Source organism: Falco biarmicus, chromosome Z, assembly GCF_023638135.1.
Source record: "Falco biarmicus isolate bFalBia1 chromosome Z, bFalBia1.pri, whole genome shotgun sequence".
In the NCBI taxonomy this organism is placed as follows: Eukaryota; Metazoa; Chordata; class Aves; order Falconiformes; family Falconidae; genus Falco; species Falco biarmicus.
The window spans coordinates 4,047,765-4,069,157 of NC_079311.1; positions in this window are offsets into that span (position 1 = coordinate 4,047,765).

Here is a 21,393-nt window from a genome sequence, read left to right on the forward strand (position 1 = left end):
TTACATCACCTAGGAAATGATGCTGTCAAGTGGTAGTATTGAGTTCCTTAAGTGAAGTTTTCTCATTTACTTTTTTACTCTAAAATACTCTTCTGTCTGTAGCACAATACATTTAATGTGGCTTCCAATGTCAATTCATAGACTGGTGTTACAGAAGTTTGGAATGTGTTGGTATAGTTCAAACAAGTACTAGTTTGTCATCAAATACCATGAGCTTACAAGAGCAATAAAATCCTCTTGGCAACAGAATAGCTTTTGGGTATTGGGTATCTTTTTGTTTGGGGGGGGGGGGGGGGGCGGGGGGCAGCTTTAAAATACTGATGACTAGTCCTGGTGTCAGCTGGAACAGTTAATTTTCAGTAGCTGGTGCAGTGCTGTGTTTTGGGTTTGGTGTGAGAGTGATGTTGCTAACACACATTTTTTAGTTGTTGCTGGGTAATGTTTGTACAAAGTCGGGGACTTTTCAGTTTCTCAGGCCTTGCCAAGCAAGAAGGCTGGAGCAGCATAAGAACTTGGGAGGGGACACAGCCAGGACTGTTGATCTGAACTAGCCAAAGGGATATTCCGTACCATGAACATCATGCTTACGTAAGCTGGGGGGAGTCGGACAGGGGCTGCCGATGACTGCTGGGAGACTGGCTGAGCATTGGTGAGCGGGAGGTGAGCAATTGTATATCACTTCTTTTTTCTTTGGGTTTTTTTTTCTTTTAGATTTTATTTCTCTCCCTTGCTCTCCTTTTCATTACAGTTATTATTACTGCTACTATTTTATTTCAATTATCATTATCTCCTCATACAAGTTTTACCTTTTTCCTGATTCTCCTTCCTGTCCTGCTGGGGAGGGGTTGGGGGGAGTGAGGGGGTGAGCAGCGGCCTGGTACTTGCTGGCTGGGGTTAAGCCACACAGTGTGTGAAGAGCCTGCTGGGAACAAAGTAGTAACTGTTGCTACAACTTCTTCAGCAGAGCTAGAAGGTAGCTTAATGAAGCATGGTGATTTTGATAAAGGGCTAGCAAAGGCTACGAAAAAGTGATAATGAAGAAAGATTCAGAGTAAAGATCCCACAATATAAAGGATTGAGATAGTAGGAATTCTTTATAGCTGTGACTGAGGTATAATTATATGCTATAATGTTTCTTAATGTACTTCCTGTCTGCAGAGTAATGCCTTTCAACAGACTTTGAGAGCATGTCTCCCTGTGTCTTGTGAAGCAAGCGAACTGTGTGTGTACTGTAGGTGATATGGGAACAGTGTGCTGAAACAGCTGGGGAATCCAGAAAGGGTGACTATTTCTTGGTCTAGACATTGGGATTTCCTGGAAGAACTTGGGTACTATAAAAAAATGCCACCCTTTCAATGCAAAAATAAAAATGGGAGCTCTTCGGTGAGAAAGTCTCATTTGCTTTCTCTCACAGATGAGCAGGTCAAAATGTCTGTTGCACAAGGCAAGTCCGAATGGAAGCCTGTTACAGAATTGCATTTCTCTTAGGGGTCACAAACATAATTTTTCTGTGTATGCATTTGTACCTAGCTCACTGTGTGTCCTCCAAAGTTAAATAACTTGTTTGGTTTGGTTAACTTTCCCTCTTACTCCTAAGTCCTTGATGTATTTGAAAAGGGTGAGCATTACCTCTGAATGTTTATCTTGCGAGCTAGGCAAACAAGTTCCTTTAGTCTGCTTAAAATAAGGTCTCCTTTCTGTATATCATCCCCTTCTCTATATTTTTTCTATTTAAATATATTTTTGAACATGGGTGGTTAAACTTAAACCAGTTATTTTTAGATTAAATGTTAGAGAATTTCTCCTCTCATCATGTGTTCTGAAACTGTAATCATCATTTTTTGCAGTGTCGTTACACTGATGGATCGTAGTCATTTTAGGAGCAGAGTGGTCCTGGGGGCTACTGGTTGTAAGTTTTCAAATTATGACCCTGTTTCCAGCCCTACCACCAACTTATAAAAATTACTGATGTGCATCACAACACCCATAACCTTTCATCTCCTGGTTTACTTAATTTCTATTGCTGCAACTGTTAGGCATACTCTGGGGGATGACTGCTGATAGTTGTCTTCCAGCTGTTGCCTACTGTATGATCCCACTTTGTGTGCCGGTAAGTGTCATACAACGGTTAAACCACATCAACCCTGCTTTGGATAAGTCAAGCTGACTAAACATATAATGTTAGTCATAAACTATCACTTGATAAACCCATGTTCATGGCGCCCATTGTTAATTAATCTTTCCTTCAAACAGAAAGTTCAGTGCAATTTTGTAGGTTTTTTTTAATCTGCTGCATTAATTCTTTCAGGATTTCTTGAGTGTAGGTTAAGTACACTCGCTAATTTTGTTCTGCATAGCTCTCCAGTTTTGAGCTTGCATTTTTAATATAACAGCTGCACACCGTAAGTTTCAAAATAAGTAGACATGCTCTCTATTTGTTGCAAACTCTGTTATTCTTAGGTGCTGCCAGAGCTGTAATTAGTCCCTTTAGAATTGGACTGTTTCTCTACATGACTTGCTTGGGCAGTTTTCAGTAATTTTCAAGCCCCATCAATTATCAAGTCCATAAGTTCTCTGTCTGAATTAAGTAATTGGTTCCCTTAGGTTTTCAAAACTTTCACTTCTGTAATAGAAACACATTAACAGATCTGTTTTGATCTCTTTTTCTATTAATGCAAACTGGGACAGTCTGCATTCTACCCAAAGGCGTTTTTTACTGCTAGATTATTCATAATCTTATCACTATTTAATAACGCAAAGTCTAAAAATCTTCGTTTGGTTGCTTGCCTGGAAAATACTGGTTGTCATTGAGAGAGATGTGGCTCCTATCATTAGTATCAGATGTTTGACACAGTTTAATTTCACAGAGGCAAAACTCCAGATTGTATTTGTTTCTCTTGTTACAAGAATATTGCTGCTTATAGCCAAGCTTGATTTTAGGAGCATATGTCTAAGCCTAGATTTCTGGTTTTATCTGTTCTGTGGTTTTTTATTTAAGTCTTCCTGCTCTTTTATTTGCTTATTGACTGCTAAGTAGGTAAGCCAGAGGAACCTGGGTAGATTGTTGAAACACATCTATTGCTGACCACTGTTTGTGGCCGCTCTCAACACTTTTCTTCCATGCCTAGCTTCACAGGGTGGAAAAAGTGTCCATGGCAGCAAAATTCTAGGGCAGACCAAATGATCTCTGATGAGCAGCCTTATGCTGGTCTCAGGAAGCAATGCTGTGGATAAAATAGGTTTTAAAAAAATACCCGCTATGAAATGCTAATGCATGACTTTGAGAGGTGCTGAGTCTTCTGTTTAATTCACGTAAATGGGACTAGTCCAGTTCTACAGCCTGACAAGCCTTACCCTGTCATCCCCCAGTACAGCTTAGGCGACAAGTTAGCTGATTTTGTGACCCTTTTAAGTACCAAATGTTTGTTGCCGTCAAAGGTATCAGAATCTCACCCAGAAATGACTTCTCTAAACACATTTCCACCACAGTTATTAACATGGAAATACCCAGCCCGGAGTGAATCCAGAGATGGAGGTGTCACTCTACATGTGTAAGAACAAACTGAAATTTTATGGTAATCAGGGGGATCAGATCAGATTCATAAAAAAACAAGAGATGTAGAATTAAGTTGTTCAAAGTGTAAGGGTATGTTTCATCACACTCTGCTATATGATAGTTTGAGTACCGAATGAAATATTTGTTTTTAAAATAGCCTTTTGGGTTCCCTTTAGGGCACCTTGACTTGGTAGAAGATAAATCAATTGAAAAAACATGAGGCAGAAAAATATGACACTTAGAGGTTTGACATTATAGGCAAAAAGCAATATGTAAGTAGTGCTTCTCTATCATTAAAATTTTATGAAGGAAACAAGATGATGGTTAAAGGACGTTTGGGAAATAACACATCTGTGTGAATGATAATATATTTTGCTTACTAGATGCCAATTTTAAGGAAAATCTTTTACGGTCCCTGATTTTTTTCCAGTTTTCTTGTTATAATTTTCCCCTTCACAAATTCTATTTTGGCTCAAACTCGAAATAGTTTAATTTTGTTTCCAGAGAGGTTCACACTTCAGCATTTTAATTATGTTAGATATCAGCAGTCTTCAAGCAGCTTCTCAATTAAATCTAAGCAGATGTGATTTAGATGTCCTTATGTTTTAATATTTGGAGTGTTTCCAGTTTGGGGATCTTTCTCTTCTACTCTGGAATGTTAGTTTGTCTCATTTCATAAACACAGCTGAAAACTCACAAAACCTTTACAAAGTGCTCTGAAGTTGTCAAATGGAGTATGTTGATGCAGAAAGGAAAGCGGAGTGTATCAGAGGTTAGACATTTTCAGAAATAACAAATGGGGAATGTTTGACACAAGTAGGATGGCAATGCAACATGGTTTTCCTCTACATGTTTATATTATATATCTCAGAGATGTGCAGAGATAGATAAAATTCAGTGTTGGCAACGGCAAGGCAATGGTGGGGCAATTTAAACTTCCTTGGAGGTGATGTATCCTAAACAAATAGTGATTACTGTAGCAGAAGATGCCGTTGCAGGCTGCTGAACAAAAATATCTGCTCAGGCAATCAAAAAGGCAAGGAGGATGTTAACCTCTTCTACAGAAACGGATGGAAACCATAACAGCAGATATAGTGCCATTGTATACATACGAGTGGTATACCGTTCCTTGAAAACCATGTGGAATTTTCTTATTTGACCCAGGTTACTGAAAGACACAAAAAAACTTAACAGTTGCAGATATGGAAAATTTTCAACATGAAGAGTTAGTAAACTAGTAGAACCCTTGAGTTTAGAGAAGAATGAGAGGAAAAAGCTATCCTATCAAAATCATTCACATCTGAAAAGTATTGCTAGTCCCAATGACAAGAAGTCACCGCTCACGCCTCTGAGCTGTGACTTCTGTGGTGGGCTAGGGGACTGAAGGGGGCTGGTTGGTTTGTTAGTTGGTTTGCTTGTTTTTAAAGCGGGCGGAAGTGGGGCATCAGGTTTGAACTGCTCCTTCGCTAAGCAATATACTATCTATCATACAGGAATGAAATTCAGCATGGAATGGGAGAGGGGAAGGAAGGACTTGTGTTCAGTTACTTTAAATGGATGAATATTTTGATATGATGAAAATATATATTATTTTTCAAATCAAATATTTCTGGAATTTCAGCAATTAATTTTACAGTGTATCCTTTCCAGATCCAGTTTTCAAAAAGAAATGGGCATTAGATTATTATTTTTCCTAATGAACAGAAAGTCCAGGTTTTGTTCAGTTGTGCCTTGAAGCATCTGTTAATAACCCACACTGGAGATAGGATACTGGATTTGATGAACCACTTCCAAACCACCATGGGCAACTTTTACATGACAGATTTCATATTAGTACATAAGAAAACCTGGGCTAATTTTTTTCTTACTTTAAGTTATTGGTGACCATTCAAAGTGATATGTTGCCTTATACAATAATTAAAGTAAAAGTTACTTATAAAATGAATACAAAACTTTTTACTATTAAGTAGTAGAAGTAAAAACTCCGAATCTTTTCTAATATAAATTGTTGGATACTCTTTTTCATTTTTGTGGTTTGTTTTGGTTTTTTTTTCCCGTTGGCCTGAGATTTTCATTTCTGTTTGAGGTTACCAAAAGAACATGAAACAATTTTGAGGTTTATAAACAAACTGGGCTTGCAGAAGAAAATATGAAAGTAGGGATGTGGTTGTCATGACAATGAAATTAGTAGCCGCTCTTGTTAAATATAAGCAGTGGACAAGAGCTTGGGCAACATTGCACAGGCTAACACATGACAAATATTTTTATTCTTTAAAGATAAAGGTCACGTATGCATTGCATTTCATTATCTTGGCTGGTTTCCAGAATCTCAGTGTAGTGATATCAGTGGGTATCATTTAAAAAATTAAATAGAATTGTTCAGGGGGACAAAGGAAGGAAGGAAGAAAGAAAGGAAAAGGGCGGGAGGGGAAAGATACCAGTAACTTTGCTGCCTCAGTGTGAAAGAAATTGATTGTTCTCAGTTTCATGTAGAAGAAAATAAAGTTACAGGAAGGTCAAATGGTACACCCACTAAGCCATAGCAGAACTGGGATATGATCCAGCAGCCCAATGCTATAAAAATATTCCTGCCTGTTGTCACCTCAGTGGGGTACATTAAAAAGCCATAAGAAGTATGTGTAATCATTATTTTCATGCATGAAAATATGCATAGTGGGGCAAAATAGATGAAGTCTCTGGATTGTTTAACTGGAAATTGGAATGGGTATGAGAGGAATAGTTTAACGCATTAATTTATCATTAAAGACATTGTAATTACATCTTCAATTATCACAAAAATAGGTAGAGAAATGGGAAGAACGCTGTAGGTTTAGGGTAGGTGGTATTGGAAACACAGACTTTGGAATAGCATTGACTGGTTTGTGGCAGATCCAGATGAAAAGACAGTGACCATAAGACCCTCTGTACAGATGGGAATGCATGCAATTAATCATTGTTCCAATTAAATAAAACATAAAGGTGGAATTGCCCCTCCTCTGCCATATCCATAGGTTTTATCAGAGGCAGCTGTGCTAATGGTCTGTTCCTGCAAACTGTGAACACCGGCCTCTGACTCCCTAACCAGCTTTTGTTTGCTCTGATTACAGCAAGAAGATGGATGTGAGTTGCTTTCTAGGATGATATGCTCAATAAGTTTGACTTGCATTTAAATGAGTTTAAAATAATAGTATTTTCTGGAATTAATGTAATCCACTGTTCCATTTTCTCTTTCAGTATTCCATGAATAATATTAAGTTCTTTCCTGTGGTTGTGCCACCTTTTCCATTAGCTATGTAGAGCATGCAGCTCTTTGAAAAATGTCAGTGTATAAATAGCATTGCTGAGATCCCAGCTAAGCCAGATCTAGCAACAAAATGTGGAAATACACCATGCAGGTGAAAAAAAACGGTCCATGTAAAAATTATGACAGGTGGTGGAAGGAGAGAGCTGGTAAGAAAGAGTGTGGTCTGAGGTTTTGTTTCTTTTTTTCTAAAATTATTGCACCATTAGAATTTAGAATAACTTGAGGGTTCATTAGAGGAAGTGTAGCAGGAAAAGTGCTTCATAATTCTGGATTAAATATGGTTTTGTAAAGATGAGGAGAAAGATCTCATCCTCGGGGAATCAAAAACCCGGTAGCCACTGGCCTGCTGCATCAGTCAGCAAGGGTATTTGACTAAATGGGGCTTTGCCACTAACCAAAGCAATTACCTGTTGCCTGAAACAGTGGCAGGATGGGCTGTTGGGGGGAAAAAAAAAAGTAAACATATATATATATGGTCATTAATATGAATGAGCAATTCTTTCTGCATGCATTCATGAGCCACCCAGGTAATTGAAAGTGAAAGCTAAAGAAGATGTGCCTCTCTAAAGACAATCCATCTCTTTAAGACCTTGTCTTACGGAGTTTTTTTTCTGACAGCCTGAAGCACCGAACCTTCAGATTTAGGGACAGCTAATTGGAAACTTTTCTGGAAGCGTGCACATCACTGTGCTCCAAAACCACGCAGGCTGTGCATCAGCTCCCCTCACCCCACTGCCGTCACTTTTCTTTCCTGTTTGTTTTTCCAGACATACCGCTGAATCCAATATCGCAGAAAATTGTTTTCAGCCAAACAGCAGCAGTTAAGTTGTTAACTCACTATTACCTCAGCCCACTGACAGGAGCTATAAATGCCTCTTTATATCCCGGCTGGGAGTATTTAAGTGCTAGCTTTATGAAGCTGGGGAGCAGGGGGCGGTGCTGCTGGGGTTCGGGGGTCTTGGTGGGTTTTGTGGGGGGTTTTGAGAGGGCAGGGGGAAGGCTGGCAACCCCTAAATAAGGTCTTCCTTTTCATATTCTGAAGTGGCAGCACAAAGCAAGGAGGTGCTCTGCAGAAGGATGTAGATACAGCATCGTTTAATTTGTTACGCCCAGTTTAAGCGCCTCTGCCCAATACATAACGCAAAAGGAGAGTACAGGCACCTGACAGCTTATCTACAGGACAATTAACTAGGTGAAGGTGTGACTTCAAAACTACTTAAAATTTATTTGGTTCCCAGTTTGACAGGGCTTTCAAGTCAAAGTAGCCCTATACCAGTTCAATTTAAATTTACCTCTGAAATCAATTTACATAAAACAGTTTGCCAGTTCCTCTAAGCACGTCAGCAAAAAAATAACTAATAGCACTTTAGGTATTTTATTTTTTAAGAAGTTAGTTGAAGTTAATTTTCCTAAGGTTTGCTACGTAGGCAACCCTAAGAATGGGATGTGCAGACCCCAGAAAGCCAAGCAGAGCACCAGCACCAGTACGGTACCAAGCACAGAGACGGAACTCAGGCCCTCCCAGTTTGCTGCAGCATTAAGTGCCTCGCCTGTGGTGTCAAGGGAGGGATGATGCCCAAAGCAAAGGCCGTGTCCTAAGGTTTTTAGTCATTCAGTTTTCATTTCATTATAGAAAGCTCATAAACTGATAGTCAACCTAAGTTTTTGTAGGAGGATACTTGACTTTCAGCACTTGCTCCAGTGAGTGTTTAAATATGGTCATATATAATTAATTTTTTTTTATTTATTAGAACACTAGCTCAGGTCTCTTCTCTCCTAGTAAAATGTCCCAACCATCCCTCCTACGAAACAAATACTTAAATAATCCTTGAACGGCTGTGACGGGTGGTACTGAGAGCACAGCCCCATCAGTGTACCTGAAATTGCATGGATTAAAGCACACTGTGGGGAAGCCACCAGAAATCACTTGAATCTGAACCTGGGTCTCTCCTATTCTGCAGAAAAGCTCCCCTTGGTGGGAGGTGACCACATACTGCTTCTTTCTCCAGCTAAATGTAGATACCCCACCAGTAGCCATGTGAACACCCGTTAAATCAGGTCATGCAGGAGACAAAATAACTGCAGGCTCTGCTTCTGAAGGCAGCATTACTGTCAGATACATACTCTAAAAAGTTTTTTTTTTTTTTCTGAAATTATAGGAAAGGAAAAATACAACATATCATCGGGGACTGAAAACATTCATTTCTTAAAACCCCCTAGCCATTTTCAGATAAGATTACTAAATGAAACCCTTGGTCTCCCTTAGAAATCAATGACCTTTGAAAAATCAGTGAACAAACAGAAACAGAAGACAATTCAAGGTAAATCTATTGATGAAAGAGAAATAAAGAGTTCAAACCATCTCACTAAAGATGAAGTAGTGGGGGCTGCTGGAAGAGAGATACCCAGTCAAGGTTAAAATGTGTCACATCTGCAACAAATCACATTTAAGAAAAACTGTCCGCTGAAGGGTGTTTGTCCACCTACCAGCCAAAAAAAAAAAAAGAAAAAATAGGACCTAAATTTCCCCCCATATTTCTCTTCATTGCTTCAGTCTTCATTTGAATAACTGTCAGTGAGTTTGTACTGGGACAGCCAGCAAGTCCATGGGCAGCATGGATGGATCTGTTTTTGTGGGTGGTGGGGCTCCCAAGGGGAACGGTGGGGGGGTCTCAAGGGGAATGGTGCACATGCAATCTGCTACTGCCAGGGGGGCAGAGAGCAGGCTCGTGGTTTTAGGATTGGAACACCCACTGAACACACGCATGAAAGGGCACACAGGTCTGGGTAGTTGTGTGCCAAAGAAAGAAACAGACATCAGGGGTCCTATGTACAGTTCAGGTGCCACATTAACTGTTACTGTGCTATGTTGACATATAGCGTGTGTTACTATGCCATCTATAATTACAGGAGAACTTTAAAAATTAAACAGCAGCAACGGATCTCCTTATTCTGGTTTATTTTTTCTATGCTGTTTGTGACCCAAGGTACCCAGTTCTGAATACCCAACCTCAAATGATTCAGATGGACCAATTTTTCAGAAAAAGTCTGGCAGCCCACCTCGTGAACACCAGGTAAATGCAGAGCTCGGGAAGTCATACTCCCAAAAAGTAAAAGTCATTAAACTAAAAACAATCTAGAAGAAATTCATTCTGTATATTTAAAAAGCTATGTTGTTACTTGCCCTTAACACCAAACATGTTCCTTCTCAAAAATTTGTTGCCAGGACTAGCCATTCAGGAAAATTACAGAAGCTATAAAATAGCAACTGGGTATGTTCAAAGCCTAGCTAATTAACAAATCCCTTTGAATTTCAAATGGACTGTAAAACTTTTGTAGAAGTGGTAAAAAAGCAAAATTGTATGAAAAATCATGTCAGCTTTTTGTGCCACCATTGTATTTAGCTCCATTTGATGCATCTTTTCCTATGTATTTCTTTTTTATGTATGTGTGTGGTACTGTATGGGTGTCCTGGTTTCAGCTGGGATAGAATTAATTTTCTTCTTCGTAGCTGGTTCAGTGCTGTGGTTTGTATTTGGTGTGAGAATAATTTTGATATTGTAGCGATGTTGTAGTTGTTATGGGGTAGTGCTCACACTAAGCCAAGGACTTTTCAGCTTCTGGGGCCCTGCCAGCCAGAGGGCTGGGGGGGCACAAGAAACTGGGAGGGGACACAGCCAGGACAGTTGATCCCAACTGGCCAAAGGGATATTCCATACCACAGAACGTCCTGCTCAGCAGGGGGAGTCGGCTGGGGCTGTCTGATGGCTGCTGGGGAGCTAGCTGGGCATCAGTCAGCAGGTGGTGAGCAACTGTAGTGTGCATCACTTGGGTTTTTTCCCTTCCCTTTCAATTTTATTCTTCTTCCATCCTCTCTCCTTTTCATTACTGTTGTACTTGGTTTGTTATTATCATCGTCATCATCACCATCATCATTACCATCATCTTCACCATTATTATTTTATTTCAATTATTAAGTTGTTCTTATCTCAACCCATGAGTTTTACCTTTTTCCCGATTCCCTTGCCCATCCCTTAAGGAAATGGGTGGGTGGGTGGGTGGGTGTGTGTGGGAGTGAGCGAGTGGCTGCCTGGTACTTTGTCGGTTTTTGGAGTTGCACCACAACAAGTAACAAGAATTTATGGCAGTGTCTGAATGCTCTGAGTTGCTCTCTGTTACACTGAAAAATAGTATTTGTTACTCAGGAATGAATAGACACAGAATGAAGAAATTAAAACCACCAGCAGAACTTTCCCATTACATTTCCCCCCATTCTGTAGTGCTTAGCCGTGAAATCTAACTTTCCTAAAACTTCACTCTTTGCACAGAATGATTACTTATGTAGCATAGCAATAACTGAATAAATATTGTCTAATTCTTGCTTCATTTCTTTGCTCAGTTCAAGTGGTCTTGTACAAAAGTCCAAAGGACCGCAATCATTCCCATACCTCATTTTCTCAACAGGCAGTGTTTTTGCTGTTGCTGTAATAAGTGGAAGAAAATTGAAATACATGCTCAAATGTTTGCCAAAAAATTAGATGTTCTGGACTGCTGCCAAGGAAAAGGGAAAGAATTCCCAGTAAACCATCCAGCAGATACTACCCATCCATTTAAAGAGCATCCAAAAGAGCAGAATACTCCTTCGTTTGGTGGGGCCCATAAAACTCAAGAGTACCTAAATTAGATGCCTTTTCATGTAGTTTTGTGCAAATGCTTGATTACTCTGTAATATCTGAAAATAATTTGTTAAATGTCTCAGGCCTCTGTGAGATACTGCTAGTGTCTAAAACATCACCTGTCAGAAAGAAATGACCTTTCCATGAAGGAAACAATCGTTGCTTTTGTCTTTTTAAATGCTGATAAACTTATACAAGACCAACAACAACAGCAAGATTTATTGTACAAAACGTCCCAGTATATACGCACCATCAGGTAAGTTCACATTCTCTGATGAATAAACAATTGAAGTTGTAATTGTTTGTGCATTCCTGCAAATGTCAACAAAATCAAACATCTGTCATGCCAGATAAGGAAACGTGACTAATTTAATATACTTAGTGCTCTGCTCAGCCTTGAAAAGGTCACTCAGATTTTAACAAGCATTGAGTAGTTTACTGGCTTCCTGGTAAATGACCATGTAGTGACAATAAAGCTGTGACCGTATTTGATTACCCTTCAAACGACATATTTGATTAAGATAACACATCATATTTAGCACAATCTGTTTAATGTTGCTTTTGGATATACCCTAACCCTTTCAATTACCATCGACTTTAACAGAAAATCATTTTTATCAAAGTAAGGCTCATAACCCCCTGTCCCATCCCACCAAATTATGTAGAGCAAGCCAGAGTGATAGCTTTGAAAGCCACCAATTTAAGACAACAAACAACGCACAAAGGCAGCATTTACTTTTCTGCCATCTTCAGTAGCAATAAACAAAATCCGTACACAGTTCACCTGTGGGCTGAAGCCATCAGCAGCGCGCAAGTATCACTTGTCTGCCAGGAACGCAAGTTCTAAACACCCTTTTGATTATATTTTGGCTTCCTGCATCAAGCTCCTCGATCCAGCCCTGAATCCTGTCAGAAATGACTCGTGGCAAGTGCTGCTTGTCATCCTCACTGGCCTACACCAAGAGGTTGTTAGGACAACCCAGGAATGTCTTGTTTTGCATAGAGCTATTTAGCTGAAAACTGATCTTTTGAAACTGTTCTTAGTACCCTTTGTTATCTTCCCGTTGGCCTGTACCCAAAACAATTGCTAATTTCAATGAGAGAGACATATTCAGGGGTGAACGCGGACACAGTACGGAACAGAGGATCATGCCTGCTTCAACAGATGGTGCTAAAGCATGGGCACAACCCCTTGGTCATTCAGTCAATTTTTGACTTGATGGCCTATTGTAACCTAACACAAGAATGTAGTGCATTGGGTCTCATTTGGCCATAAAACCCCTGACATAGCGTTAATGTTCTCGGTACTGATGAGCTGGTTCTGTTCCTCTTTAAAACAAGAAAACTAATCCTGGGAGATAGTATTATATGGGAGATCAAAATTGTCAAAATATTTCACAGACTGTTTGGCAGGTTGGAGTTAGCACAGATGCACAAATGGGTTGATCACGTCTCTGGACAGCTGGTGGGAGCTGGCCCAGCTCTCTTTCCTCTGTTCTTCTCCCAAGTATTTGACTCCTTAGCCAATTCTGTGAGCTGGCTCCAGAAATTCATTTATAATCTATGAGGGTGATTTGGGATGAGAAAACAGTGTTTTGAGAAGGTATGTGCTTTGAGTAAAGGTGAATTTGAGGTGCTTTAGATGGCTAAATTATTGAAGACCCTTTACAAATGAGGAGAAAGAATATGGGCTGTTCCTCCTTTCCATTAATTTCTGGCACATGAGAGTGCCACAAGGCCTAGTGAGGATTATGCTACTTACAGAATGATTTTTTTTCATCCCAAAAGGATTACAAAACACTTCATGAAGTGTCAGTTTGTTTCACACCTGCCAGTAATGGGAAATATGGATTACAGTCCTCTGTGCCAAGGCTGATCACTGCTTCCTTGAGAGAGGGCAAGCGGGTCTGCGCATCCAGTTCATTCCTGAAGAAATCCCTTGGGGAAATGAGGTTCAGTTTGGGCTGATATGCAGCCAGTCGGATAACCAGCCTTGGCACTGGATCGTTACTAGGCTCTCTCAGACTTTTCCACCTGTTTTAGAGTCTGAGTTAGCCTGACCCTTTCTACTGCAAATACCCGGTATCTACGGACACGCAAGCAGAAACCTCTTCCGAAGCAGAGTGTGGCATCATAGTAAAGTGGTGGCCCACAGTGTTGAGGGTCACTTGTTCACACAATTAGTTCATGTACATGTGTTGTGCTTTAACCCCAGCCGGCAGCTCAGCCCCAGGCAGCCGCTCGCTCACTGCCCCCATGTCGGGATGGGGGAGAGAATCAGAAGGTAGAAGTGAGAAAGCTCGTGGGCTGAGATCAGTTGGAAAGGTAAAGCACGAGGCGGGCACAGCAGCGGAGCAGCACAAGGGATTCCTTCCTTCCCCGCTCCCCAGGGCAGGCAGGCTCAGCCATCCCCAGGGCAGCAGGGCTCCGGCACGCCTGGCGGTGGCTCGGGAAGGCAAACGCCATCACTCCGGATGTCCACCCCGTCCTTCTCCTTCCCCCAGGTGTATCTGCTGAGCATGAGGCCATGCGGTGTGGGATGTCCCCTGGGTCAGCTGTCCTTGTGCCCCCCATCTGCTCGCTGGTGGGGTGGGTGAGGGGCAGAAGATGCCTCGGCTTGGTGTGAGCGCTGCTCAGCTGTAACTAACACACCCCTCTGCTATCAACACGGTTTTCAGCACAAACCCAAAGCATAGCCCTGTATCAGCTGCTGTGAAGAAAATTAACTCTACCCCAGCCAAAACCAGCACATTCTCCACCTTTATTCCATACCATTTACATCATGGTCAGGTACCGCACTATTTGTGGTGGTTTAACCCTGGCTGGTAATTGAGTACCACGGAGCCGCTTGCTAACTCCCTCCTCACGCTGAGGGATGGGAAGGAGAGTTGGAAAGGAATGTGAAACTCGAGGGTTGAGATAAGAACAATTTAATAGATGAAATAGAATAAACGTGAAAGAACAATAATAACAATGATGATGATAACAGAGAGAAAAGGGGAAGGGAAAGAATAACATCCCGCGGGAAAGGAGGAAAGGAGCGCGCGGTGCACAAGGCAGTTGCTCACCACCCCCCGCGACGATGCCCGGCCGGTCCCCGAGCAGCGCCCTGCCCGCCCCGGCCGCCCCCAGGTACATATGGGGGGCATGACGTCCCACGGTATGGAACACCGCTCTGGCTAGTTGGGGTCAGCTGTCCTGGCTGTGCCCCTTCCCAGTCCCTTGTGCCCCCCCAGCCTTTTTGCTGAGGAAAAGTCTCACACCAAGGCCAAAACACAGCTCCCCACAAGCTCCCAGGAAGATAATTAACTCCATCCCAGCTGAAACCAGGACATTATTCAATATAACCTCATTAACCACCACCACCCTTCCCATCCTTTGATATAATACACAGACATAATTTCCTTAGTCTATGGTCCACCCCTATAAAATGTCTGTAAAATGTCCATAAATGTCTACAAATGTCCACAAAATATCCACTGAGTTTATTAAGTCCATGACTTTGGGCTCCATCTATTATAGTGGTCACTCAGGACAGAAGTAGTGTGTTGCATGGAGTTATTTGGCACCAAAGCCATCTCAGGTTGGGTCACCGCTGCACTTGCACTGCTTCTTGCACGGCTTATCCTTCTTTGGTTCTGGTGGTTCCTGGTATAGTCATTCCTATAACATGCAACTCAGATCATGGGTTACAACAATTTAAAGGCATATCCTTTACAATCTCCATATCTGGTCCCTTTGGGCCAGACCATCAGGTTTAACATTGAAAAAAACGATTCCTTGCCCCTGCTCCGGCTTGGACGTATCCACAGACTGCAGTCCTTTAGGCTGTACCTGCTCCAAGTGAGGCTTTACCAATGAGCCACAGTCTTGTCTGGGATATACCTGCTGCGGCATAGACTTATCCACAGCCATAATAGTCACTATGAGGTGCACCTGTTCCAGCGTGGCTTTCCATGGGCCACAACGCCTTCAGAGACAGACCTGCTTCAGCGTGGCCCTGTCCAAAGCCATGGTCCCTTCACAGGAGCTGTACCTGCTCTGTGTTGGGCTTATCCATGGCCGCATGCTTTGAGATGCTCCAGCATGACCTCGTGCACAGCCACTGATGCTTCAGGCTGTACCTGCTGTAGCATGGACTTACCCACATGATGCTTCAAGGTGTATCTTCTCCAGTGTTGTCTTGTTCTTGAGCCACAATCCCTTCACAGGTATACCTGCTGTGCCACAGACATAACCATGGCCACAGACGTTTCAAGATATACCTGCTTTGGCATGGAATTATCCATGGCCACAGTTGCTTTGGGGTGTCCTGCTCCCACATGGGCTCATCCACAGGTCAGTGTTCCTTTGATGTGAGTTCACACTGGATTTCCAGCCTGTCCAGTACAGCAGCACAGAAGCACCAGCAATGCCCTGGCCATCTGCCAGCCCAGGCACATCGCCACTGCTGTTATCAGAATGCTCCCAGGCACAACACAGTAAGATAATAACCAGTGCAGAAAACAGTGAAAGCAAAAAACAGCCACTAATGAGCACTAGACTCTAACATAGAGTAAGGCAAGCAAGCCCCATGGCAAGCCTGTCACATTTGCCGTGTTTAGCATCCTTCATACAGAACCCATCCTATAGTATTTTGCCCAACACAATTGCAGAGGCAGGTGGCAGCACAAGGGATCAAGGTATTCAATTACACGTCAGGAAAAAATGTTTTGTATGGGTTACACTTCTCTTTCCTGGATCCTGAATAATTGGCCAAATGGAATCTGAAATACATTTATTAGAAAAATTAAGATCAGATTTAACTTGCACTGTTTCTTCAAAATCCATATAAATGCACTAAAATTATGTTTGCAGAACAGCATCATGCATGGGACCATGGATAACGGTTCCCGTGCATGGGGAAAAACGTAGTTGATGGGAAGCGTTGTGAGTTGAGGCAGAACTGATGACTTGAGTCAAGGCTAGTGGCTAAAGTAAAGATAAGAAGCAGAAGAAAATGCAGAGCTCTGTGAGATCCCAGTTAGCAGCAAGGCAAATAGCTTTTAACAGAAAAACAGCACATTTGGAGAGCTGCAAATATCATTTATAGGTGACACACGAGGAGAATGTAGGCAGCAATTTATGCCTCATGGTAAATATAGTTGATTCAGGGGGGAAAAGTATTATTTGAAGGTGTGCTCATGGTCTTTTCAGTTCCCAGCCACGGCGTGGATTTCATGGTGCTGTAGTTAGAAAGACCAACAAGCTGTCCAGTGTTTATGCGGTACAGCCTTCTGCTGCTCTCCAACGTCTGGATGACTTGAAAGCCCAAAAACTGAGTTCAATATTTGACCAAAACACTCAGTACTGCTGGCCACCACCCCTGCAGCAGGAAGCAAACAGTATTTCTTATTCCTATACTGGATTAAGAGTATGCTAAACAAACAGAAAGACATTTTTTTTTTGCTGATTGCATAATTCTACTGCAGAACATGTTGCTGCAAAGGAATAAAATGTGTGGAAGAGTTAGAAAAAGATTAGACAGGTTCAAAGGGAACAGGTCCATCAGTATGAAATAAACATGATGGCCCAAATACAATGTGAACTCTTGACCACAACACAGAAAGTGTTGGGGAGGTATCTTGGGAAAGGACCTGTATATAATTCTGTATTTAATACCTCTATATAATTCTATAATTTCCTATTTCTAGTTTGTGTGTTTGCTGATGGCTGACCTCAGAGACAGGGCACTGCAATGAGGGGACCCTTGGTGTAAGCCCTTAAGGATGCTCCTGTGCAAGCAGGTTGGAACAGTGGCTTAAACTACTGGTTTTTTAGGATGCACCTTTAAAAACTTAATCATGTTTCAGACCTGGCAAGTGCATGATTAATCTTGATCATGAAGATATATTTCTCTTTGTTTTATATTTTTAATCATAATTAAGGCCATTTTTCTACTCTGGGCCATATTGCTATTTCATTTACTTAAGCTGTAATGATTAAATCTAATTTGCTACTCTGTGAAATCTTAATCCTACTGAAGAGTAATGGGTATAGTACACAGTTCAGTTAAGAAACAGATTCACCACATAACCTCCATTAAGTAATTCCATTTATTTCAATAAAACTAACTGGCACATGAAAGAAAGAATCTATGGTGGTCTTTAGTCTCCAGAAAATCATAGAATTTTTAATACAAGCACTAAAGAGATGACCTCTTCCTGAACATATGCTTTCTCATAGCAGGAGTCGTGAAAAAATTTCAAAATAAATCCCGCTCATAAAATCTGTACTCTAAAAAAAGCCACCTACATTTTATGCTTGATCTTATTTTACAAGTACAGTATTATCCTTTTCAAATATATGAAATGTCAGCTTGAAAATACAGGGGAAAGGGCTTCCATATCCACAGCGAATACGATTTCTCCAAAAAACAATGAAAGAAAAGCCCATTACTAATGAAGTATTCTCACTTTAATCACGTTTCCTTTATTACTCCAATATTTTAGGTGATATAAAAGGAGGAACAATTATTGCCTTGTTCACTTTGATTTATTTGGCTCAGTGCCTCCTTACCTAGGTAATGTAAAATAAACTGTGCTACATGGGTCATTTATGATGTGATTTAATAAGATGCTTTTTATTTCTAGCCTGCAGGGAAACACATTAGTTTGCAAGCACCTGGCAAAAAAAAAAAAAAAAAAAAAAGCCCAAAACATTTCTTTCGTTGATTTTCTATTTTCATTCAGTAGTCTTCAGCCTACAAGGTAATTTAAAGCTACAATGCACAGGTTGTCATAGTGCAATGTACTAAAACAGGACTTCAAAACCCACAGAAGGAAATAGTACCTGGATGTCAAAATAAGGAAGGTCATAACTACAAGCTTGACCAGTTTCTAACTTCCTATGGCTATTTCTGAGTAAATTAAGACTTGTTCATTTCCATTGTCTGAAATAAGTTAATGTTTTTCTTTAATAGCCCATGCTGTCTACAAACAAAATTATATATATGTTACAGGCACTTGAGACGGACCCGGAGATCAAAAAAAAAAAAAAAAAAAAGAGCTAGGAAATTGGTTTTCTACAGATACTTTGAATAATGTGGGCACGTTTGCCAAACTCAGAAAAAACTTAGAGGAGTTAGGGTCCTATTTCTATGGTTTTTAGCTTTTTTGAGGATTCACTTACCCCCATTCTGTAGAAATAAAACTTAGTTCAAGTCCATGGATGGAAAAAAGTTAAAGGAACTGCTGTTTCAAAATCCTGTGCAGGGATATTCCATATCTCATTAGTAGAAGAGCTGATGATGATCATGAAGCACTGCAGCGAGGAGCTCACACCTGTTCCCATTGCAAGTCCCTGATTTTGTCACTCAAATTTTTCAAACAGTCTTGTTTGAAACCACCCTGGCCATTTTAGGCTTAGCTGGAAAAAGATTAATAAGTGAGAAGAGCAACACATTGCACCTATTTTTTCTGTTTCTAAAAATAAGTAGCATTTTACCACACAGCTCGATGAAGAAATCTTCAGCCATTTCTCTTTTTTGGTCTGTTTCTTTGCCTCAGCTGCCAAAGGTTGAGACATATGTATCTAGCTCTAGATTGTTCGTTAGGTTTATGCCCCTGTGCAAGCATATCTTATTTGCTAGTCTACAGCCTTCTTCAGAGTTAGAAACACAAGTATGAAATCTTTCACTCTTCTTTGAAAAAATCCCAACCAAGAAAACAAAAAGCCCCACCAAGTACCTACCTGAAGGTGAAGTCCTAAATTCAAGCCCATATCGTCACGAGTTTTAGAAATGTGGTAGCCCAACCACGTGAAGGAGGTGGGGAGCCTGAAGCAGTGGTGAAGGGGTCCTTGCAAGTCTTTTGGGAGAAATTTAACCAACGATGCCAACCTGTGAGAACAGCACTGTTGCTTACTTGTCAGTCCCTTCATGTAATTTACATGAGGATGGCAGGAGTACACATCATTTTACCTGTAGTTTATGAGACACCTTTGGATGTTCTGATATATAACGAGAAGAAGAGGTATGATGTTGATAAATACGATGGCTTAAAATCATCTTTAATCTTCCTGTAGGTGAGAATCTCTGTAGCTATGCCTGTATAGTTGTACAAGCAGCACAGATTTGGGGTGTCATGATTTTTAAGGGCATAAACAAGTACCATCAACATTTCTTCAACATAAAACCTTCAGTGTTGGTACATCGGTACAGCTGATGGAGATAACATGTCTACCACAGTAGCATACAGCCCCATCTCTCACAAAACAAGCTGTGCAGACTTCTGCTGCTATGTTTTTGCACAGTCCTGATGAGGCATATTCCTCTCATTTTACACTGTCCCTTCTCCTGACAACATCGCAGCGGAATTCCAGACCTACCATCACCATCCTAGAGACAGAGAGCAGTCTCCTCTAGATGTAACACACTTCATCGACACACATGGAACCAGGCAGGTTTGTTTGCAGACACAGTGGCAACAGGACTAGGAAGGTTCCTTCTACAACATGCACGAAAAATTCCACTGGTACCCTGAGCAGAAATTCAAATTCCAGGTTTCCAGTGGTGTTCTTCAATTATTTTTTTTTTATGTCAAAAATATGGAAGTCTCAGAAGTACGCCAACGTGCTTTTTAGTATATAGGTAAAGGATTAACTAATTTCCAGTTAAAATTGTTTTCTCAGGAGGCAAGGCTATTGAGGCAATTTTTGCTGTTGCCACTTCAGTGATAACATCTTATGCTATATCTTCTGGCAGTATTTATACATGTGAAGTAAAGCACTTACCTAATGGGTTATGTGGTTAATATATCAATATGGTCACATAATCCAATAATATTTCTCTTTCATAAGCTCTTATCACATTATCACCGATTATTTAGAAAAAAACATTAGTGTTACATGGCATCTTTTTCTATATTATTTTTAGCCTTAAGTGCAGTTAAAATATGCTGAGGAACAGGGATATAAGGTGAGGGAGCAACCTGTGGCGAGACTGGAAATGTAATAATTGGAACCACTTCAAAGCTCTTACAAGTTGCTACTCTAACTCAGAGTCTGCAGCCTGCATATCTCTGGTCCAGGTTTGGGTGGCAAGGAACTATGGCAGTGTGCCAAGAGCTGGGTTTGCCTATCCAACCAATTTGAAACGCTGAATAGTTAAAGCAGCATAATTCACCACTCAAAGAGCAGTATGGATGAGACAAAGCTAAAATTAAATACATCTGCTAGGATTATTTTTTTTTTAAACGATGGAAGTGGATATGCTGAAGGTGTACACATGATTCAAGAGATTCCATAACAAAAATCTATTTATGGATTCAAGATGCTAAAGAATACAGTAAAAACATCTCTTGATACAATTCACCAGCAGTCACACTGACTCCTCTATAAGATCACGCTTCATTACTCCCTGAAATTAACAAAATTAATTCTCTTAACTCCAGGGGGGGGAATCAATTCAGGAATTGCTCTTAGGCAACAAAAGATTATGTTTTGCTATTTTGCTATAGCAAACCTGACTGCAGTAGAAGACGTAAGGGATCTAAAAGAAATGGTTATAAGAAATTATTTATGACTCGATTTTGTCTCGTCTCTCTTGAGCCTGTAACTGTACCCAGGTTTACGTTAACAAAATAATATGAAACAATCTCAGTATCTGGTTTAAAGGTTAGTATTGTGCTTTTGGAGAATCTAATCTTATCCTGGGCTCCCTGCCGAGCTGTATTAACTGATAACATTTCCTTCTGCACCTTTTTAAAGATTCTGTCATGCCATGTGCAATTCATTAAACCACCTAGTTTTGTTCTTTGTCTTTCCTGGAAAATATACTTTTCATCAGTCTTGGGCTTCCACCTTACATAAGGAAATGG